The sequence below is a fragment of the Hemitrygon akajei genome, chromosome 24 (assembly GCF_048418815.1).
Source record: "Hemitrygon akajei chromosome 24, sHemAka1.3, whole genome shotgun sequence".
In the NCBI taxonomy this organism is placed as follows: Eukaryota; Metazoa; Chordata; class Chondrichthyes; order Myliobatiformes; family Dasyatidae; genus Hemitrygon; species Hemitrygon akajei.
In genome coordinates, this window is record NC_133147.1 from 20,248,561 (window position 1) to 20,273,553 (window position 24,993).

Genomic DNA, 24,993 nt, shown 5'->3' on the forward strand with positions numbered 1-24,993 from the left:
CAACCATCAGGCTCTTGAACCAAAGGGGATCACTTCACTCAACTTCACTTGCCCCATCATTGAAATGTTCCCACATCTAATGGGCTCACTTTCAAGGACTCTTCATCTCATGTTCTTGATATTAATTGCTTATTTATTTATTATTGTTATTTCTTTCTTTTTGCATTTGCAGTTTGTTGTCATTTGCACACTGGTTGAACACTCAAGTTGGTGCAGTCTTTCATTGATTCTATTATGGACTTATTGAGTAAGTCCACAAGAAAATGAATCTCAGGGTTGTATATGGTGATGTATGATATATGAACTTTGATAATGAATTTACTTTGTACTTTGAATCCATGCCGTTTTAAGCTTACCTTGGTCCTCAGGCATATTGGCCCTAGAGCTCCGATCTGCCTTGGTCCCTATCCACTCAGGCTCAACTACAAAGAGCAACACTTCCACTTGCATCAACTTGGATGCTTTTAACATTATAATAACATGTTCCTGGTGTGATCACCTGTCCCGTTAGGGTCAACTCTGATTTTTATGTTTTTGTTGAAAAAAATACACAAAAAAATCTATGCTAATTTTCATGGAATTTATCAAATAAATCAATTAAAGAGAAATATATGAGAGCATTTCATGAAAGCTGAATATATGGAGGTCAGCTCTGAATTGGAAGCATTTTGTGTGCAGGTAAGTCAAACGTCAAAGTACTTTTATTATCAAATTATACATACAGAATACTGAGATTTGTCTTCTTGCGGGAAGCCACGAAGCAAAGAAACACCATGGAACCCAGTCAAGAAAACATCAAACACCCCATTTGTAAAAAAAAAACAAATTGCGCAAACATCAAAAAATGAGCGAACGACACGCGGAAATCAGGAGTCCAGGAGTATTCAGTTTAGTTCAGTTCGGCGCTGTGCCGCTAACCCACTGCAGGCCTGCGCCCCGGTCCGCGTCAATCGCCCTGAACAAACTGCGCGAAAAGAAAAAGAGTGAAGTCCTGAGCAGGACAGCCTCAGAATAGAGGGCATCCTTTTAGAATGGAGATGAGGAGGAATTTCTTTAGCCAGAGAGTGGTGAATCTGTGGAATTCATTGCCACAGGCAGTTGTGGAGGCCAATTCACTGAGGATATTTAAGGCAGAAATTGATAGATTTTTGATTGGTCGGGGCATGAAGGGATACGGGGGGAAGGCAGGAGACTGGGGCTGAGGGGAAAAATGGATCAGCCATGATAAAATGGCGGAGCAAACTCGATGGGCTATATTCACTGTTCTGATGCAGGGCCTCGGCCTGAAACGTTGACTGTTTACTCCAATCCATAGATGACGCCTGATCTGCTGAGCTCCTCCAGCACTTTGTGCATATTGCTCTAGATTTAAAGCACCTGCAGTTCCTCTTGTGTCTAAAGTATTCACGCTTATATCTTCTTCTAGAGTTAGAGAAATGCTCCCTGACTTTTATTGCTACCTCATTTTGTTGCACCTAGAGGGTTTCTCAACAGGAATTGCTTTCTGATCAGAGTCCATGCTGCAGAGCAAAAGAACTAATTTAAATTATGCTTTATTTACTCAGAGATTCCAGCCCAATGTGCCCCCCTTGCCTGATTGCACCCAATTAACCTATTGTGGAAGTGGGAGGAAACCGGAGCACCCAGAGGAAACCCACGCGGTCACAGGCAGAACGTGCAAACTCCTTACAGACTGTGGCGGAATTGAACCCAGCTCACTGGTTACACTGACCGCAATGCTTCTATTCCACCCACGGATTTAATCAGGACATTTTGCTCTGGGTCCTTCTGTTCCCATCTGTGTTCTATGCCAAAGTCCCTGCGTTCATCCTTTCAAAATAACCCTATCACATTTGACTGCTATATATTTCCTCCTAAATGTTTCTCTGCTATCTGCCTCAACTGCTGCAAGTTTTAGCGAGTTTCAATTTTCGACCAATTTCTGGATGAACTATTTCCTCCTGAACTGTTAACTGGAATTGCTTCGAAGAAAAGCATCCTAACGGCTTAGCCCCCGGACTCGTAATGGAAATTAAATTCAGTTAATTAAATCAACCTGAAATGAAAGTCAACATCAGGAACATGTTTCCAATTGTTGTAAAAGGCTGCCGGGCACATTTGCATCACTCATGGAAAATAATCTTCCATCCTGCCGGCTCGGCAGTAGAGCGGTTAGCGTAACGCTTTTATAGCGTCAGCTGTACGGTGCAGGTTCGACTCCTGCCACTGTCTCTAAGGAATTTATACATTCCCCTGCAACCCCATAGACCCCTCTGCTTCCCGCCCACTTTCCAAGGACATTGGGTTAGGGTTATGGTTAGTAAGTTGTGGGCCTGCTGTGTTGACTCTGGAAGGACAGTTGCAACCTGTGGACATGAAAAAGACACCCGATCGTATGTTTCCTTCCAGGTGCCAGGGTCAAGGACATCTCAGATCGGGTTCACAGCATTCTAAAGGGAGAGGGTGAGCAGCCAGAGATCTTGGTACATATTGGTACCAACAACATAGGTAGGAAAAGGGAGGAGGTCCTGAAGGGAGAATATAAGGAGTTAGGTAGAAATCTGAAAAGCAGGAACACCAGGGTAGTAATCTCTGGGCGGTTACCTGTGCCAGATGCAAGTGAGGCTAAGAGTAGGATGATTTGGCAGATATAACCATATAACATATAACAATCACAGCACGGAAACAGGCCATTCCGGCCCTCCTAGTCCGTGCCGAACTCTTAATCTCACCTAGTCCCACCTACCCGCACTCAGCCCATAACCCTCCACTCCTTTCCTGTCCATATACCTATCCAATTTTACCTTAAATGACACAACTGAACTGGCCTCTACTACTTCTACAGGAAGCTCATTCCACACAGCTATCACTCTCTGAGTAAAGAAATACCCCCTCGTGTTTCCCTTAAACTTTTGCCCCCTAACTCTCAAATCATGTCCTCTCGTTTGAATCTCCCCTACTTTCAATGGAAACAGCCTATTCACGTCAACTCTATCTATCCCTCTCAACATTTTAAATACCTCGATCAAATCCCCTCAACTTTCTACGCTCCAATGAATAGAGACCTAACTTGTTCAACCTTTCTCTGTAACTTAAGTGCTGAAACCCAGGTAACATCCTAGTAAATCGTCTCTGCACTCTCTCTAATTTATTGATATCTTTCCTATAATTCGGTGACCAGAACTGTACACAATATTCCAAATTTGGCCTTACCAATGCCTTGTACAATTTTAACATTACATCCCAACTTCTGTACTCAATGCTCTGATTTATAAAGGCCAGCGTTCCAAAAGCCTTCTTCACCACCCTATCTACATGAGACTCCACCTTCAGGGAACTATGCACTGTTATTCCTAGATCTCTCTGTTCCACTGCATTCCTCAATGCCCTACCATTTACCCTGTATGTTCTATTTGGATTATTCCTGCTAAAATGTAGAACCTCACACTTCTCAGCATTAAACTCCATCTGCCAACGTTCAGCCCATTCTTCTAACCGGCATAAATCTCCCTGCAAGCTTTGAAAACCCACCTCATTATCCACAACACCTCCTACCTTAGTATCATCAGCATACTTACTAATCCAATTTACCACCCCATCATCCAGATCATAAGATGAGTCTATGGCTGAGGAACTGGTGCAGGGGGAAGGGTTTCAGAGTTCTAGATCATTGGGATCTCTTCTGGGGAAGGGACGGGCTACACCCGAACCCAAAGGGGGACCAATATCCTTGCAGGCAGGTTTGCTAGAGCTGTGATGGAGGGTTTAAACTAATTTGGCAGGGGGGTTGGAACCAGAGTGACAGGGATGGGGATGGGGCAGTTGGTATACAAGTAGATGCAGCGTTTAGTGAGACCATGAGAAGGGACTGGCAAACGATAGGGAGAAAAATGCAATCCATGGGACGAATTGAAGCTGGCGATGAATACTCAACTGAAGTTGTTATATATGAATGCACATAGTATACGGAATAAGGTAGATGATCTTGTAGCACAGTTAGAAGTCGGAAGGTGGGCATCACTGAGTTGTGGTTGAAAGACAATCAAAGTTGGGAGTTAACATCCAAGGATACACATTGTTATCAAAAGGACAGGCAGGCAGGCAAAGGGGAAGGCGTGGCTCTGTTGGTAAAAAATAAAATCAGATCTTTAGACGGAGGTGACACAGGATTGGAAGATGTAGAATCATTGTAGCTAGAGTTAAGAAGCTGCAGGGGTAAAGTGACACCAATGGGAGTTATATACAGGCCTCCAAGCGGTAGCCAGGATGTGGGCCACAAATTATGACAGGAGGTAAAAAGGCATGTAAAAAGGGCAATGTTACGATATACATTGGGGATTTCAATATGCAGACAGACTGGGAAAATCTGTTTGGTGCTGGATCCCAGTAGAGGTAATCTGTAGAAAGCTTACAAGCTAGCTTTCTGGAGCAGTTTGTGGTTGAGCCCACTATGGGAAAAGCAATTCGGGATTGGATGTTATGTAATGAACCAGATTTGCTTAGAAAGCTTAAGGTAAAGAAACCCTAGAAGTGATCATAATATGCTAGAATTAAACCTGCAGTTTGAGAAGGAGAAGCTGAAGTCAGATGTATCCGTGTTACAGTGCAGTAAAGGGAATTACAGGGACACGAGAGAGGGGCTGGCCAAAGTTGATTGAAAGAGGTACTAGCAGGGATGACCGCAGAACAGCAGTGGCTGGAGTTTCTGGGAGTAATTCAGAGGCACAGGATAGATACATCCCAAAGACGATATCCATTAACGGTAGTTTTGATTCTAAATGTTCCTGCATTACATTCACGATATCAGCAAAGCTCATTTCAGCTGGCTTGGTTGGAGTAGTTAAACCTCTAAGCAAACACTCTATGCTTTTCCACCCGGTGCACTCAGCAAAGCCAACACTCACTTTTCGTTCGCTAATTCATTTGCTTCAAAATACTGCTCAGTTCACTCAGTATATATGAGCCAGTTATCTGTTGTGCAATCAAATGTGTCTGTCTTTCTGATATAGCTAGCCATTTCTGCTCTTTTTATTATTTTAATTACCTGGTACTCACAATTTATAAAGCTGTGAATTTTGTTCGTTTTCTGCATTTTTTAACTCAAACTTCTCACCGCACTTCAACAGGCAGGTAATTGCTCCAGGTTCATTTTAAAGCTTACTCGTTGCCACTGTTACGTTTTATACGTCTAAAAGATAAAACTAATTGAAATAAAATCACGTGATCCTGGCAATAAACTCCTGTACTCTTAGTTTATTTTTTCTTCTTCTTTAGTGAGGCATGTACTCATGTTGTGGCGACATAATGACGTATGCAATTCACATACTTTTACATATAACCTGTAATGTACTATATAAACAATGTTTAATCAAACAATAAGTTTACAATTCAAATATCACTTGAAATATTACATACTCACAACAGTAAGTAAGGCAAATTCACAATGTTAGCATTCGTTTTGAGATGACTAGTTATAAGAGCAAGGATGTGATGCTGAGGTTTTATAAGGTTTTCTAAGTCAGACCACACTTGGAGTACTGAAAGAAGGTTTGGGCTCCTTCCTTAAGAGAAGATGGCATTGGAGAGCATCCAGAAGAGGTTTGTGAGTAAAATTTTGTGAATGAAAGAATTAATATATAAGGAGCATTTGATGGCTCTGGGCCTGTACTCGGTGGAGTTTAGGAAAATAAGGGAGGATCTCACTGAAGCCTATTGAACATTGAAAGACATAGCGTGGACGTGGAAAAGACAATTGCTATAGTGGGTGAGTCAAGGAACAGAGGCACAGACCCAGAATAGAGGGATGTCCATTTAAAGCAGAGATGAGGGTGAATTTTCTCACGAGGTGTTGAAACTGTGGAATTCATTGCCACAGATGGCTGTAGAGGCCTAGTCATTGAGTATACTTAAAGCAGAGGTTGATAAGCTCCTGATTAGTGAAAGGTTATGGGGAGAAGGCAGGAGAATGGAATTGAGTGTCACTGTCCTGACCGTTAATTCCCCCTTTTCTGTTAATTCCCTTTGATGACGGCACACCTGGTTTTCATCAAGACCTGCAGCACAAGAACACTGGCTTTGCACCCACTAGTTGCCAGATCATTGGTTTTGCCAGTGTGGTAATTAACACTTCCCGGCTGCTTAGGATTGTGTGTCCTATGTTTTGCTTCAGTTCCGAGGTTTACCTCTGAAACCCAGTTTCTCCATGTCAAGATAAATCCTGCCTGTCTCCTGCCTTCCTGCTCTCCCTCCTGTTTGCCGTTCAACACTCACACCTGCACCTACATCCTAACTAAATCAGCTATGATGGATTAGTAGAGCAGTCTCGATGGGCTGAATGGCCCAGCTCTGCTCCTACAGCTTATGGTCTTATGGACACTTGCGGGCAGCCCCACCACCATCCTCACTGATTTGATTTGACACAATTGATGCATTTCTCGGTACGTTTCAATATACATGTGACAAATGGAGCAAATCTTCACATCGCTATCCTTACTGGTCTTACCCAATTGTACTTTGAGATCCCACAATAAAGTGGTTAACTCTTAACTGCCTTCAGAAATGGCCCAGTAAGCCACTGGAAATCATAGGCCATGAAAAAGAGCCATAAATACTGCCTTCCCAGCTACATCTACACTGCATTCTCTGAATGAACAGTAACCGTTAGATATGACTTTAAAATTGCAGAGCTGCTTCTAAAATACCCAATAAGTTTCATACGTAATTTAATATTTAGTAGATATTGAAATAATCTTTTTATCTCAGCTTGATGAACCCTGGGCCGAGAGAATTTCCAAATGCAGTTCCATAAAGGAGTATCACTTTTTCCCCAGAGTTTCATTCTGTGAACTTGAACAGCACAAAGCCCACAATGGAGAAGGAAGGGGGGGGGGCGTTCCGGTGGAAAGGGGCAGGTTTGAAAGGGGCAGGTGAAATAACCGAGTTGAAACAGTTCCTGTAGGCCACGCAGCAGACGGACGCCATCCAGCTCTCTGTGAGCAGATTTTGTCGGTGAAGCGTCTCAGGTGGGCCTCGTTATTTGGAAAAGACTTTAATGCAGCCGCTCACAAAACACCAGAGGAACTCAGTGTGTCTGGCAGCGTCCACGGAGGGGAATAGACAGCTGACATTGCGGAATGGCCCCCTTCAAAAGTTCGTTCTGCCTTTCCGCAGACGGGGCAGTGGAGAGGTGATTACAATACCCATAAGTAATTGATAGCAGTCCTGGGGGCCAAGCCCCACATTTGCTGCTGAGTTATGCTAGACTTAGAGCATCAAACCACTGATTGAAGTCGTCTGGGGAACTCATCTGAGTAAAATGCAGTTCAAGCACTGAATGGTGAACAAGTGTTAAATTTCAATGACGCACGTCCTTAATAAATTTCAGCTTTCTAGCCTATCCCCAAATGCATTAATTCAGTGAGAAAGCCTTCCATTGAAAGACAGTTATACATTTTGTCACAGTCAAACACATCCCCGCTTCCTTCCTGAGCGCATTTGTTGGTGAGGCAGCACATGTGAGGGAGAGTTTGGAATAACGTAGTCACGAACAATACTTCCAGACTGTTTTATTTGCCCAGGTGCCTTCAGCCACTTCTCTGCTTTCAGGAAAGGCTTTACACAGGAACCTCTCTGATGATGCTCACGAGGTCAATGTGGGGCATTGCGTGAAGCTTCTTGGTAATGCATGAAGGTGGCATGTCTTATAATGCATTCAGCTGCTGCTTTTTTTTTTATTTAAAAAAAAGGCAGAATCAATCGTAACATCACTGGGTCACGTTTTGATCCCATACTTTGTGAATATGAATGGCGCGGTGCACAGCCTGGGCTCCGCTCAGTGTTCTTCCCTGCATCGGGGAAGATTAAACAGGGCATAAATTGTTTCATCATTGTCACCTGTGGCAAGGTACAGTAAAAACTTTGTTTTACATACCATATCTATATATATATATATATATATATATATATATATATATATATATAGCATAGAGTCATAGAAAAGTACAGCACAGAAACCAGTCCCTTCAGCCCATCTAGTCCGTGCCAAGCCATTTAAACTGCCTGGCCCCATTGACCTGCACCAGGACCGTAGCCCTCCAAAACCCTACCATCCATGTCCCTATCCAAATTTCTCTTAAGCTGAGTCCCATGCACTGCTCGTTCCACACTCTCGCAATCCTCTGAGTGAAGAAGTTTCCCCCTCATGTTCTTCTTAAACTTGTCACCTTTCACCTTTAACCCATGACTTCCGGTTGTAGTCCCACCCATCCTCAGTGGAAAAAGCCTGCTTGCATTTACCCTCTCTATATGCCTCATAATTTTGCATAGCTCTATCAAATCTCCCCTCAGTCTTCTACATTCTAAAGAATGAAGTCCTAACCTATTCAATCTTTCCTTATGACGCAGGTCCTCTGGACCCAGCAACGTCCTTGAAATTTTTTTTAACTTTTTTGACCTTATTTACATCTTTACTGTAGGTAGGTGACCTAAACCTTCTTCATATCGGCTCACTGAGGGAAAAGGTTAACAGAGTGCAGAATAGAGTTCACAGAGGACCGAACCAATCAACAATGATGCAAGTGGTTTGTGTCTTTTTAATTATTCACAGTGTTCATTGTCCATTCATATCTGTCCTGTAACTGTGGAGGCAGTTGGGAGTTAACCAATTTGTAGTGGTTACTAGAAAACAAAACCAAATAGGCATCCGTTAGTCTCGTGAGACCATGGAATTGCGCCTTGGAAGGTTTCCAGGGCGCAGGCCTGGGCAGGGTTGTATGGGAGACCGGCAGTTGCCCAAGCTGCAAGCCTTCCCCTCTTCATGTTGTCCAAGGGAAGGGCACTAGGACCCAAGCAGCTTGGCACCGGTGTCGTCGCAGAGCAATGTGTGGTTAAGTGCCTTGCTCAAGGACACAACACACTGTCTCAGCTGAGGCTCGAACCAGTGACCTTCAGATCACTAGACCGATGCCTTATCCACTAGGCCACGCGCCAACACAAAAACAAAACCAGAAACCAGAAAACAAACCAGAACCACTGATAGACCAAGCGAGGGACTTGACACTGTATGGCGTGCTTCCAAATAATTTATAGGAGCAGGCTCCTTGAGTCTCTCCACCATTTCATCATGGCTGATCCATTTTCCCCCTCAGCCTCAATCTCCTGCCTTCTCCCCGTATCCCTTCATGCCCTGACCCATCAAGAATTTATCAACCTCTGCCTTAAATATACATACAGACTTGGCCTCCACTGCTGCCTGTGGCAATAACTTGCACAGATTCACCACTCTCTGGCTCAAGAAATTCCTTCTCATCTCCATTCTAAAAGGATGCCTCTCTATTCTGAGGCTGTGTCCTCTGGTCCTAGACTCCCCCACCATAGGAAACATCCTCTCCACATTCACTCTATCGAGGCCTTTCACCATTCAATAAATTTCAATGAGGTCACCCCTCATTCTGAATTCTGCTAAATACAGGCCCAGAGCCATCAAACACTCTTCATACGACAAGCCGTTCAATCCTGGAATCATTTTTGTGAACCTCCTTTCAACCCTCTCCTGTGTCAGCACATCCTTTCTTAGATTAGGGGACCAAAACTGCTCACAATACTCCAAGTGCAGCCACACCACTGCTTTATAAAGCCTCAACATCACATCCATGCAAGTCGAGAAAAGAACGTTCGACCCTTTATTGTGAAACCAGCAAAGATGAACGAATCAGTGAAACGAATGAAATAAGCAAATTTAAGGCAACCCGGTAGTGATATAGTGATATTGTGGTCAACATAAAGACATCCTTGTCCCTGGCTGACTCTAAACTAACATGTAACTGCACGAAGGGTGAATTTGTGACGATTGCTTCTAAAAGTGAATAACACAAAGGTCAATACAGACAGAAAATAGTTACGTGGCTCTGTTACTCTGGAGTGTCCTTAGTCAGACAGATCTTCACTGAAGTAACTAGAGGGGTTGTATTTACAACCTGACAGTTTCAATTTCCTTTGCAAATGTTCTTCATTCCAGATTTTCCTTGCAGTTCATTTCCCTGGCTGCCACAGTGGGATCTGAACTCATGCCTGGAGATCAGTATTCCTGGGCCTCTGGATGCCAACCCAGTAACATGTCCGCTAAATGAGATCACCGGTGGGTGATCTGACAGAGGAGGTCGCTAAGAAGTTGGAAACCTGGGTCTTAAATCACAAGACTCTGCGGTGCAGTGTCTCGGCTGGTCAGTGCTGCTCCCACCCCCCCCACCCCCCCCCCCCCCCCCCCACAGTGTGCTAGCTCTGTTGTGGTCAATTGTAGATTGAAGGCTTGACCTTGCACTCTTTTATTCTACAATTATGACACCATTTGTGCTTGCTCTCTTGTACGCTCTGTGCGTGCTTTGTGCTGTGTGTGACCTTTGGTATTGTGTTTTGTACCTTGACCATGGAGTAACGCCATTTTGTTTGGCTGCATTCATGAGTATTCACGTAGGGCTGAAAGACAATTAAACTTGGATCGAATTGAAACGAATGCTTTTTTCACTCCAGTTCCGAAATTTGTCTGCATTAGTATTAATAGAATTGGATTTTGGAAACAGACCTGCAGATGCCACGGCGTTCGACAGTTAACTCACGGCCCGTCAAGTAAATCATAACTGTTCTGCTTCCACAAGATCTATTCTAAACAATTATGGTAAAATGCTCACATGGGAATTCAGAGGATGACTATAATGCAGAAATCATTGACACTGGTAATAGCTGAGGCGACTGGCGAGATACAATTAAGGAGATTCGGGATAATGACGGGGATTATTAAGGTTTGTTCGCCAGTCTAGGAGAGCATGGCTTGTTTCAAGTATGAATTTGATAGGCCCAATGGTTGTCTCTGTGCTACACATCTAGACACTGGCCATTGCTACTTTCCCCTCTCTCTGTTTGTCACACTCACATCCGGGAGGAGGCTACGTAACATCCACACCAGGACCACCAGACTCCAACACAGTTACCTTCCCCCAAGCAGAATCCTGAGGAAGGGTCTCAGCCTGAAATGGCAGCAATCTATTTATTTCCACAGATGCTGCCTGACCTGCTGAGCTCCCCCAGCATTTTGTGTGTGTTCCTCTGGATTTCCTGTTCCGTGCGCCCATTCCCGATCTCAATCCTAAACCGACCTGGTCTCCACCAGCGGCCCAGTGAAGCCCAACATCAATTCATCTTCTGCCTGGCCACCTCTTCTGTTTTATGCAATGAAAAGCCGATTTTCCTGCTTCGGGTAGACCGCTGCTCGTTATCTTCATCAACACAAGAGATTCTGCGGATTGCAAAAGTCCAGAGTAACACACACAACATGTTGGAGGAACTCAGCAGGTCAGGCTGCAACTTTGGAGAGGAATGAACAGTCGATGTTTCAGGCCGAGATCCTTCATCTCCATAGATGCTGTCTCACAAGGACCAGATGGGGTGGATGTTGAGTGCTCTTTCCTGTGTGTTTGGGGGTATCTAGAACTAGAAGGCACAGCCCCAAAATTGTGGGGTGACCCTTTAGAATAGAGGTAAGGAGGAAGTTTTTTTGGCCAGAGAGCAGTGACTCTGTGGAATGCTCTGCCATAGATGGTGCTGGTGGCCAAGTACGTGGGTATATTTAAAGCAGAAGTTGATAGCTTCCTGATTGGTCAGGGCATCAAAGGTTATGGCGAGAAGGCAGGTGGTATGGGATCGAGTGGGATCCAGGATCAGCCATGTTAGAATGGCAGAGCAGACTTGATGGGCTGAATGGCCTAATTCTGCTGTTATGGTCTTATGGACATGCTGAGTTCTTCCAGCATTTTGTGAGTGTGTGAGTTACTCCTCATTACCTTTCCCATCATTATTTGGTCATTTTTTCCACCGTTTGTTTAAAGCGCCTTGCTCACAATCCAAAGTTTTCCTTATTGCCTGATACGTCTTAAAACTCCCTCCATCTCGTTGTCTGACATACACCTCCCTCCTCCCATGAGCATTGCTGTAACCACTCCACTTCTTCCCCAGTTCGGAGGAAGGGACTCCAACCTACAATATTGAGTGCTTTCACTTTCCGCAGATGCTGCTCGACTGGCTGAGTTCTTCCAGCAATTTGGTTCTTGTTTCATATTCCACCATCTTCATAGTTACTTGCACTTGAGTGATCGCCCTCTCTCTTCCCGTCGACGCTGTTGGCAGATGGGGCTGGAGCAACATTTAATCAATGCAGACCCTGAATTAACATTTAATCAATGGAGACTCTCACTGCAGATTTGGACTCTAGTTTGGTTTTTACGATATGCTCTAGTTTCTAATTCTAGTTCTGGTCGTTGCTTTTTGTTACTACTCTTGGGTGATTTTTGAATCGAACACTGAGCGGAACTGTACAGAACTATGCCTTTAGATGTTGTGTTTTATATTCTGTGTTTTTCACTCATTTTTTGTATAATTTTCTTTGCATTCGGGGGAAGGTGGTTTGATGTTTGATGTTTTTCTTTGAACGGGTTGGTTCCATAGTCCTTTGTTTTGTGGCTATCTGTAGGGAAGATGAATTTCAGGGTTGTGTACTGCATACACACTTTGATAATCAATGTACTTTGAATCTTTGAACCTTTATCAATCTTCCATTCCTCTTTTAAACATAAAAATGACCTGCTATAAATCCCTGATCTTTTCAGTTTAACTGTGGCTCACTGCACTTGTCAGAGGGCCCGGTGTTCATGTCCTGCCCCTGAGGTTTGAGCAGATAATCGCTCCTGGTGCTCCCAAGTCAATGCTGAGGAAGGGGTAGATGCTCCAAAGAAGTTCCAACTTTTGCAAGAGGCATCAAAATGATCATTTCACTCATGATAAGGGTGGCAAGGTAACGTAGCACCATTACAGCGCTAGCAACCGGGGTTCAGTTGCAACTCTGTCTGTAAGGAGTTTGTACTTTCTCCCCGTTACCACAAGGATTCTCTCCACATGCCTCCAGTTATCCCTTTTACCGCAATGTCTTCAGTCCTGATTTCTCTAGATTTGCCAAATATAGAAGTGTCACATTGCTTTTTACCAACTACAAAGAACTTCGAGAAGAGAAGCGGTGAGAGGGTAACTAGAAAAGGGAATGGAACAAGAGAGAGGATGGCTGAGAAGCAGAGGGGTTGACTGCTGGATGTCAGAGACATTGATGTTCATACCACGCCCTCCTTCCACCTTCTTATTCAGGCTTCTGTCCCCTTCCTTTCCATTCCTGAAGAGTCTCCGCCCGAAATGTCGAATGCTCATTTCCCTCCCTCCACGCACGTTGCCTGACCTTCTGAGTTCCTCCAGCACTTCGTGTGCATTGCAGAGCAATTTCCCGGATGCTGGTGGCAGCAGTTCAGCCGTGACCCCCACCCTGAGTGAATTCCCTGTTCACGCACGAATAAATCACAGGCAGCAACGAGGACGTGCACTCGTAAAGCACCTTTAACGGGGATCCACAGAACTGCTCTCCATCTTCCCAATAGGCGATGGGTAACGGCTGGTGACAGACTCCTGCATGCGTTGGTATTCTCCATCTTCCTGTACGCATGCGAGACGTGGACCCTCCCAGCAGAGCTACGGAGGAAGATACAGGCATTGGATATGAGATGCTATCGTAACACCTTGGGCACCTCATACTTGGACCACATCACAAACGAGCAGGTCCGCAAGACCATCCAGCACCACATCGGCCCCCATGAAGACCTTCTCACAACGGAGAAGGAAAGAAAGCTGAGATGGTAAGGCCACGTAACAAGATCCAGTGGCCTTGCAAAGACCGTTCTACAAGGAACTGCGGAGGGGAAAAGAAGGAGAGGCAGAAGAGGAAAAGATGGATGGACAGCATTAAAGAATGGACAGGCCCTGGCACACAACCGCGACAGATGGAACAGACTGGTGTAAAGCTGGTCATGATGGCACCCCGATGACTCCACCAGGAGTTAAGGGTGCAAGAAGAAGAAGAATGGCTGGTGGAGCAGGACTGGGATGGTACGTGGGGTGATATGGCAAGGATAAAGGGCACTCAATTAACGGGGAGAAAAGTAGGACAGGGATGATGGATGATATAAAACTTACCTTTGTAAATGTTGTGAACTTTAAAAAAAAATTAACTGAGATACAGCACAAAGTGGGCTCTTCCAGCCCTTCCAGCCGCACCTCCCGATTTAATCCTTGCCTAATCACAGGAGAATTTACAATGGCCACTTAACCTACTAACCAGTATATCTTTGGACTGTGGGAGGAAACCGGAGCACCCGGAGGAAACCCACGCAGTCACGGGGAGAACATTTAAGCTCCTCACAGGCGGCGTCGGGAATTGAACCTGGGTCGCCTACGCTGTAAACCGTCGTGCTAACCACTACGCTACCGTGCCGACACTTTTGACCGTCCTTTCAGAATCCTTACATCAATTACCAATAAGTCATCGGAGCAGGTAACAGGGTGAATTATAAACCTGCCTCCTTTACCCAACATATAACAATTAACTGCTCGATCATCACTTGAGCAATCAACTGTGTGAGAATAACATCATCTTACTCTTTAAGACCCAAGCGTCTTTCTGAGTTTGAGTTCCCGTTACAAACAGTTTAAGTCTGATAAAATCAGCCTCTCTCAGTGCAAGTCTATTGATTGCAGGAGAAAGCATTGAATTGTGTAAATGGGAATTATGACTTTTCTGCAGATCACCCACTTAGGGAACATTAGCAGGCAAAAGTACAACTGCAGGTTATTTGACAGCGTGTTTCTGTTGCAATTGAGGGAATAGCTTTTTGATATGAGTAACACTGTATTCTCAGTTCTGTATGGAGCAAAGCTGTAATGACTGCAACAGGATAAATATGACACAGTTTCAGACCTGACCTATGTGATTAACCTGAGCTGGCGGTGGTCAATTTTTCCAAGAAGAACCTTCCCTGCAACACACTGATGAAAAAATTGACTTCTACACTCAACATCCAGTTTCCACTTCGTGCATATAAAGTCTTCCCAATCACTCTCTCCTCCCCGCCTGAGAGGACAAGCTGAAGCCGTGTTCTCTTCTCGCTGCCGCCATCGGGAAGGAGTATAGGAGCCAGCAGGTTCAGGAACAACTATTACCCTGCATCCATCAGGCTCCTGGACCTAACATGATAATCGATGTTTCTGGCCGAGACCTTTGATCAGGACTGGAAAAAAAACTTGAGAAATTAAAGGAAGAAGGTGGGGGGGGGGGGGGGAGGGGAGGAAGGTGGTAGGTGATAGGTGACCCAGGAGAGGGGGAGGGAGTGAAGTAAAGAGCTGGGAAGCTGATTGGTCAAAGAGATAAAGGCTGGAGAAGGGGGAATCTGATTGGAGAGGACAGCAGACCAAGGAGAAAGGGAAGGCAGAGAAGCACCAGAGGGAGGTGATAGGCAGGTAAGGAGATGAGGTGAGAGGGGGAAAACGAAAGAGATAATGGTGAAGGGGGGGGGCAATTACCGGAAGGTTGAGAAATCGATGTTCATGCCTTCATACCCAGATGGAATATAAGGTGTTGTTCCTCCAACCTGAGTGTGGCCTCGTCCTGGCAGTAGAGGAGGTCATGGACTGTGCCTTAATTTTTTTTAATCAAAGGGTATGACCATATACTTCCCCTCATTGTGCTCCATCAGCTGCTTCTTTGCCCATTCTCCTAATCAGTGCAAGTCCATTCATACCCCCTGCTGCCTCAACACTACCTTGCCCCTCCATCTATCTCTGCATCATCCACAAACTTAGCCACAAAGCTACCAGCCCCATCATCCAAGTAATAGGCTGACCTCTGACCCCTGCGGTACACCAACAATGCCTACATCTGTGGGAGAAATCCAAAACTAGGCCTCTGTGACACAGAGAGCTTAGTGGGAAGTCCCTTAGCTCAGGGACAGGTTAGAAAGTAGGATTTTGCTACCACAAGTGGAAGATGACAATCGCATTTAAAAGCATGATGGGAAAATTCAAGAGGGATGAAAGAAAAGGGGACTATGGAGATGAAGTCACACTTATCGAGCATAAATACCAACAGAGATCAACTGTTTCTGCCTGGTAGGCTCTTATGAAATATTGGACCACAAGGTTTGTGTACTATGGGAAATAAAGTGGAAGATGGCAGAAAGAATTTTTCAGAAACTGAAGAAGATATACTGGCAGTACTGGGCATTTTCAAGACTCATAATTGTTAGAGCAGTGCTGAATGAACATTTGGCCATTCCATTTTAGGAACAGATCCTTCCCATCCACCATCAGATTTCTGAACAGTCCATGAACACTACCTCACTATTTTGCTCTCTTTTTCAAAGATTCAAAGTACATTTCAAATCAAAGTATGCACGCAATATGCAACCCTGAGATTCGTATTCTCCACAGACAGCCACAAAACAAAGAAATCCATGGAATCCGTTCAAAGAGAACATCACAATGTGCAAAAAAAATCAAATTGTGCAAAGAGCAAAAAACAAGCGAAAAACACAGAGAATATGAGACATCAAAGCACAGAGTCCTTGAAACAGTCGAGAAACGTTCAGTTTAGTTTAGTTCAGTTCAACTTAGCGCTGTGTCATTCGTTGACTGCTGGCCGCTGAACCAGTCTGCCCCAAACAAAATCGTGCAAAATAGCGATAAAACATAGGAGTAACCAGGAAGCAGAAACATGTCGTAACGTGAACTGCAGAGACCAATCCACAGACCGTGTTGATTCAACCTATCCCAGGAGCCAAGACTCTGGCAGCAGCGAGCAAGAGGGAGAGACAGACAGACAGAAGAGTGAGAGAGACTGGTCGCATGCAGACAGACAGCGCTGAACTCTCACTCTCGTCCTCTTTGACTTCAATCTTGTTCGATAGTTCAATTGGCGCGATTGGCAAGAAGTGGAGTCATCACTGGGCTCCAGATTCCTTGGCCTTGAGGCCGCACACTCCACTCAAAACTTCACCGACCTCCCTCGGAGATGGCAAAGTGCAAGACCACTCAACTGGCCCGAAAACACATAAACCAAAGTGCAAATCACAGGTTCCAATCGCTATTTGTTGAGCTATTTATTCATTTATTTATATTCTTCTTATTGTAACGTATAGTTATTTTTTAATGTATTACAGTGTACTGCTGCCACAAAACAACAAATTTCATGACTCACATCAGTGGCAACAAACCTGGTTCTGACTCAGTGTGAATTGCCTCTAAAATTTAGCTGACATACTCAGGAGTATCAATGTGGCTTGCTCGTCGGAATTCTGAACTAAAATGTGCACTGAAATATACTTAATTCAGTCCTCATGAGGATTCTTGACCTGAAACATTAATTGTTCATTTCCCTCTGCAGATGCTGCCTGACCCACCGAGTTTCTCCAGTTTTTTGTGCATTGCAGTGAAAGAAAGTGTTCATTGAAGTACAAGATAATTATTTTCTTTGCTAAATGTTGTTGTGACTGGGATTGACCTGGGGACACTAAAGCAGGTGATATAGAAGGCTTTATGACGTATAACAAACAGGCATCATTACATGTTCAGTGTAGCATTGTGGGCCAAAGGGCCTGTATTGTGCTGTAGGTTTCCTATGTTTCTATCATTCTGGAGCCACTTCTGTGGAAGGAGTGGCCTCCTGACCCAATATTACATCACATTTTATATGTTAAGGGACAAAGGTAACAACAGGACAATTTCTATAGTTACAATGCATTCATAATGCTCCCTTTTGAGTTGCACACTAACGCACCCAAAATCACCTCTGTCTCTGAGTTGCCTTCATGCATATGCAGACATCTCAGGTTTGCAATTAACCCCAGCCTGCAGCACCAGGAAGAACATTGCTCGGAGCTGCATTTTAAACTCGATGTACAGTCCATATTCAGATCTGAAGCCTGGTTTCTGTTGACATTAGTATTAGCTATTTTGCATAACTCCTGAATACACCTTAACATGTATCACTCTAAATGAAGAGGTAGGATGATACTTTAACAAGACATTTTAATCCAAGATTGACACGTAAATTAGAACATACAAATGAATGAAGATTAACTGAAACGCTAAGAGTTCATGAACAATTAATGTTCATTTCCCTCCGCAAATGCACTCCGAAGATGTCTCTTCGGGATCTGGGAATATTGATATAGGGGAACAGGAAGTAGATTCAGCCTTTGTGCCTGTAACACATTCGATTAGATTCAGGGCGAGGGAGAAGGACACACATTGGACGTAATATCAAAGCAGTGAAGTATTCAAGAGCCAATGTGGAAACGACCCTAGGGTTTCGAGGTGGCAGCATGTCCTCACATTCTTTTATTCAATCTATCATCTCCTTTTCGGTAACCTTCTCCACCAGCAACTCCAATTAAGTGTGAAAAATTGGAAAATTGCACTGACTAGGAATCTGCAAGGAGTGTGTAAATGGGAAAGCATTGCCTCTCTGCCAGGACCATATGAAACGTACGGTAAAACTAAATGGGATTTGTGAAAATAAATGAGCATTTTCAAGCATCAAGAGCTTTCAAAATTACAAATATTAGAAGATGATATGTATTTATTAAAATGCCGTTCCAATGTGATTAGGTGAGTGTACGAGATGATACACAATCCTCCCAATCAGTTAATGCTAAAGAGATGAAAGATTAACTTTGAAACGCTGAGAGTTCAGTAATGGTGATCTTATTTCTACTGCTTTTTGCAGAAAGCTACAAATGCCTCATTTTATATTTCTAGTTACTGATATTATTATAACCTTCCCTTCAACTTTTGCTTTCTCTGACTGTACAAGAATAAACGAATAATGCAATCATATTACATGACTGAATAAAACTATCTGAGTAATCCCACTCTTCCCCTCTATCCCCACTGCCCTCTCTCTTTGTTGTGAGCAAGTGAAATTTTTTTTTTGTAAATTATTATTAAATCTGCTTCAAGCAATGTGTCACTAATTCTAACAATTCGCTGTATTAAATTGTTTCTCGCCACTGGTTCTCATTAGTTCTTATGCATCATGTCCTCTGCTCACTGACGCTCTTGACAACGGAATCAATTTCTCCCTTCCTGCCTGACACATATCACATAATTCTGAACTTATATGTCGAATCTCCCTTAGACTGGAAGTCCAGATGACATGGGAGCAGAATTAGGCCATTCAGCCCATCGAGTCTGCTCTGCCACTCCATCATGGCTGATTTGTTATCCCGCCCAACCTCATTCTCCTGCCTTCACCCCGTAACCTTTGTAGCCCTGGCAAACCAAGAACTGATCAATCTCCACAACTGTCTCCAAAACTTAGAAACTAATTGAAAGGAAAACAAGGGAGCTGGGAATAACTTATGTATGTTCTTAGTTCCAATCTACACTTCTAGTGAGTCACATGTACGTATCACATGGTGGCGTGATGACGTATGCCATTTCTGTACTTTTACATATAACCTGCAATGTATTATGTAACCAACAAAAGTGCTTAATCAAACAATACATCTACAATATTACTCAAATATTATTAAGATATTAAATACTCAACACTCCTCCCTGCTCAGCTATAAACACCATCTCAATATAGAAAGCACCTCAACTTAAATACAGAGCATATAGCATACTGTCAAAATGGTTGTTGTGACGTGTCCAGTGTGGTAGTGTAGCGGGGAGAGCTTGTCACTCTCACTTTCAGCTTCCACCGCTGGCTAGTAGTCTTGTTAAAAGGACAGCTGAGTGTGTAAGTCTTTCCCTGCCATTTCATAGCCTCTCCAACAGCAAGTCTCATGTAGTGCCTCCTCATTGACGACACATGGAAACGGAACTCCTTTCAACTCAGGCTGAACTACAGAGGGTGGGGAGGAGGTCTGGCCCCCGGACACATAGCACGCAGGCCCACCGGTGTGCGGACACACCCTGGTGCTCGTGAACCAGATCCACAGCTATGGGTAAATAACCCCACTGGTTTGTGGGCAGTCTCGGGAGAGACAAAGGCTACGGGAGTAAACCCAGACAGGAAATCCGGAGTGGAGCCCCTAAGGTGGCTGGATGTCATTGAACATCCTTCTGGCAGCTCCTGTAGCCAAGCTGGTGCCAAACGTATTGCTTCATAAGTTTTCCTTTGGACCACACTGGTGAGGTAGAGAGCGGGATCTTGACGAATGGGCATCTCAGGATCTCCATACCTTCTGCCCAGGCTCGTGATGATGATCATCATCACCCATTGTCCTTCAGGACAGTCGGATGCCAACCACCAACCAACCATTATATAGCTCAACTACAATACAGACATCCACAGCATATTAATTTTAAATTGTCCCATTCAGACCTAAAGATTTAATCACTGTTGAACCTTTCTTACACTTGTGGGGCAACATCTTTCCTGACAAAGAAGATCATTCTGCTTGATAGGTGAGTCTTGTGGCTGTGAAAACAATCTCAAGCCTGGAGCCTCCCCTGTGCTGGTTGTAGGAGTTCACCCTGAACATCTTTCTTGTCCTTCCTTTTTCTTCTTCTAGCTTGTGCGCATCTTGATCTTGGGAAGGCGGATTAGTTCACTGGAGTATTTTCTCATTAATCCCTCTATTGCTCCCTTTACCATCTGATCTCTCCTCTTGGTTTCCTCATCTACAACATCATCTGACCAATTTCATACCCCCATCGACTCCTTTCTTTTTGGCCTTCCATTCATCCAGCTGGGCTTTAGTCTTTGCAACTACTTTTAAAAGCAGCTTTATATCTCCCACTTGAGGTTCATGTGATAACCTTAATGCACGCAAAGATTCTAGTTCTTTATACCCACAAAAGCTTGCATCGCTCCTTGAACGCTCTTCCAGCTTAAAGCAAAGCCACATTTCGCAAGTAACCGCCTGATAAACATATCAGAGGCTTTCCCAGATATGTTGCCTACAAAAACTGTTTTAGAAGGATCTGAATAGCATGGTCCTTCCTTGGTCCAATATGCTTTCCAACCACAGAGGTTGGCGCCAACACCTGTTTGCCCCCTGTTGGACAAAAGGTTGTAATGTACGCCATGGAGACGGTTGTGGCATTATTTAATACCTTTCTTAATTTGCATTCAGTTGACTCTGTTAGAGGGGACGTGGCATGCAGATGGTGGATGGATCCCATTAAAGTTGTAGTTGTCTCAGCCAATCACGCCCCCACAATGGTGGCCCTCCTGTATTAACCACATACAAGCTCAAAGTGGCTTGCTGGTTGTTGTATTTCACTGTTACAAATGTCATTCCCACAGGAGTTATCTGTTCTGTTCTTCGGTATAATTTCTTAGTTAAATATCTACAGGCTTCAGTTCAGCATCTTTGAAATGTCATTCAAACTCATTTTTTTATAATGACTGAAACAGCCTATGTCCAATGCACTTCTGGTGTAAGCCATATTGCTTGTCTCTTATTAGCTTTCACCTTGTAAATCTCAAGCCTATCCAGTCCTGTGTCACTCTCATCATTATCAGATTTTTCATCAACAGCTTAGTGCTCTTTTTGAAACTGCAGTTAGACTTCATAGCTGTCTCTCTTCCCTGGGCAGCCCTTTTATTTTTGACTGCCTGTCTTTGTGTGTGTCCTACTTTGTTGAATTTTCTGAAAGTTTTCCCTTTAATCCTGCAGTGGTCTGGTGTATGTGAGCCCCTGTCACAACGGTAACACAATTTGCTCGGCCAGGCATGCTTCTGTCTAAATGCTGCAATTTTGTTTACGCTCACCTTCATTCCTGACTACAACTCAATTATGTCTCTGTCTGCTGGTTCTATTGATACGGCTACTTCAACTACTCTTTTAAATGTAAATTGTGCTTCAGTTAGGAACCATTTTTGAACACTTGTAAGATTTCATGAACTAAACAACCTCTCAGCCCATCACTAAACTGATAAAGCTCAGATAATCTCTTCAATTCAGCCAGGTATGCTGAAATAGAATTTCCTTCCTTTTGATTCTGCTTTTGAAATCTAAAGTGTTCTGCAATCAACAATGGTTTTGGTTCTAAACGTTTCTGCATTACTTTCACGATATCAGCAAAGCTGAGTTTGGCTGGTTTCGTTGGAGTAGTTAAACTCTGAAGCAGACTGTTTGCCTTTAAACCCAATGCACTCAGCAAAAATGAGAAATCTGTTTCTCCTAGGTTATTTCATTTGCTTTAAAATACTGCACAATTTGCTCAGTATACAAAATCCAGTTATCTCTTGTGTAATCAAATGAATCAATATTTTCAATGTAGGCAGCCAATTCTGCTCCTTTTTTATGATTATTTTCACCCATAACTCACTGTTTATGAGCACATGAATTTGTCCATTTTCTGCCTTTTTTAACTCGATCATTTCACTCTGTGCTCTTATTTTAACTCGAGCGTCTCGCTGTGCTTCACCAGGAAAGTAGTTGGCCTGGGTTTGTTTAAAACTTCCTCGTCACCACTGTTATACGATCTAACTCCAAAACATAAAAACTAATTGAAGGGAAAGCAAGGGAGCTGAGAATAACTTGTGTACATTCTTAGTTTTGCTTTTTCATGTTTAGTAAGGCGCAGTAAACGCATCACCTAGTGGTGTGATGATGTAAGCCATTTACATACCTTTACAGATAACACATAATGAATTATGTAAACAACAAAGAATGCTTAATCAAACAATATATTTACAATGTGTGGCAATGAGTTCCAGAGATTCATCACCCTCTGCCTAAAGAAATTCCTCCTCATCTCTGTTCTAATTAGAAGTGTTTCCATTATAAAGCTGTAGGAAATGTCCTCTCCGGATGCACTCTGCCTTGGCATTTTAATATTCGATAGGGTTCAATGAGATCCCACCACCCCACCCAACCATTCTTCTAAACTCCAATGTGTACAGCCCAGATCCATCCATCACTTCTCATACACTAACCCTTTCATCACCAGAATCGTTCTCATGGAAGTTCTCTGACAGCACGTCAATTCTTAGATAAATGGCCCAAAACTGCTCTCAATACTCTAACTGATGCCTTACTATGTCTCAGCATTGCAGCTCTGCTCTTACATTCCAGCCCTCTTTACCACTAACTCAACTTGCAAGTTAACCTCGTTATAAATCTCATCCATTCTCCATATGATACCCAGTGGAACTTTCCCTCATTTTTCTAACTTTCAGTGAATGAATGCTCAAATTCTCTTTGTTTTTTTTCCCCCACAATAGTAGCCCCACATTGCAGTGAATAGACCCTTCAATACACCAAATCCAACCAATCTGACAATATAGTCGGCCCTCCATATCTGTGGATGTTTGGTTCCGGGACTCCCTGCGGATACCAAAATTCACGGATGCTCAAGTCCCTTATATAAAATGGCATAGTATTTGCATATAACCTGCGCACATCCTCCTGTATACTTTAAATCATCTCTAGATTACTTATAATACCTAATACAACGCGAATGCTATGTAAATAGTTGTTATACTGCATTGTTTAGGGAATAATAACAAGAGAAAAAGTCTGTACAGCGAAAACAGCATTCAACGTTTGTTTTGCAGCGAGCCGTCATGGAGGCAACACGCACCCCGAGCAGCGAGAGTGGTGAAAAGCGAAAATAGCGTTCAGCGTTTGTTTTGCTCCCAGCAAAACAGACACTCAGCGTCAAAGCCATAGCTTGGAACTGCGTGAGATTTTCGCTACGATTGACAGTGCTGCAATGATTGCAGAAAAGTATGACCTCAATTTTGAAAGGGCATATCGGTTCAGGGCAGGTTTGCAGGATGTTTTGAGTATGTACAAAGAACTGTATGATAGAAAAATGCGTGAACCTTCCAGTGTGCTCGCTGTCTTCCTGATTCTGGTAAGTGAAAACTACACTGTACATACATTATTTCTACTTTATATAGGCTGTGTATTTATCATATCATTCCTGCTTTTACTATATGCTAGTGTTATTTTAGGTTCTATGTGTTACTTGGTATGATTTGGGAGGTTATTTTTTGGGTCTGGGAACGCTCAAAAACACTCTACTTTTGGATAGCGGGGGAAACCTGTACAATGGAAATGCTATGTAAGTAGCTGTTACACTGTATTGTTTAGGGAATAAGAAGAGAGAGAACTTGCGTTTTCTTTTCGATCCCGATCTGCGGTTGGTTGAATCTGCGGATGTGAAACTCGCGGATACGGAGGGCTGACTGTAATTTCACTTCCAGTCTCCCCTCGCTCCCATTAACAACCACCAGACTCTACCACTCACCTACACACTGGGGACAATTCAGAGTGGGCTACCTGCCTATATTCGGGCTGCGGGAGAAAATGGGTGAAAACATACACGGTCACTTGAAAAACACGTGAGCTCAACACCGACAGCACAGCAGCAACACAGACAAAATGCTGGAGGAACTCAGCAGGTCAGGTAGCACCTATGGAGAGGAAAAAAAGACCTCATGTTCTGGGCCAAGACCCCATACGAGGAGCCAACTACCAAAAATCTGCATTGAACTGGAGGTATTCGGCAGCAGCCCACATTGACCAAGGCAAATGCTTTGGAATGAGGATCAAAACTACATGTAGTACATCAGTCCCATCTCATCAAAGCCTCGTAATCTCAGTGGAATGACCTTCCTTTTGCTTTCTGGCAACCACCTTGCTGGAAAGCTCATAATCCTATCTGACTCTCCTGGTGTTTTTATGAACCAGCACTCACTGAAGAAGTCATAGGCCAAGATTTTGTAAATTTTATCACCGAGCAAAGTAACCATTTATCTATTCCCACCCCAGTGAATAGTTTCAATTTTATACTGCACCAGTCATTTTCTCACTCACTCACCCAGACTATTCAAATCCCTTTCCATATTCGCTGAGTTCTCTTCCTACAGCACTTTTCACAGGGCTTTGATAATATCACAGGTAATAAATGTGTTTTAGAATCTTCCTTCCTCATCAGAGGTTATACAGTCAAGAAGCATTCCAGGACATGGGCACCTTATCTCGACCAGCATTCAAGTGTAGGAAATAACACATTAATTATAGTAAGTAAATTAAAGAAAGCAGATTCTGAAAATGTGATTAAAACTAGAAAATAGTGGAAATATCTCTGAGGATCTGTCCTGGA

At 43.5% G+C, this 24,993-nt stretch overlaps 1 protein-coding gene across 6 annotated transcripts in view; it reads right to left on the bottom strand.

The window, feature by feature from the left end:
• nkain1 (sodium/potassium transporting ATPase interacting 1) overlaps nucleotides 1-24,993 on the bottom strand; it is an 851,669-nt gene that overhangs the window by 316,483 nt on the left and 510,193 nt on the right. Inside the window, exon 1 of one of the 6 annotated variants that reach the window (XM_073028502.1) lies at nucleotides 22,207-22,337. The exons of the other annotated variants lie outside the window; for them this stretch is intronic. The gene's annotated coding sequence lies outside the window, so the exon portion shown is untranslated. Of the gene's footprint in view, nucleotides 1-22,206; nucleotides 22,338-24,993 lie in introns of those variants that run through there. 6 annotated transcript variants of the gene reach the window in all.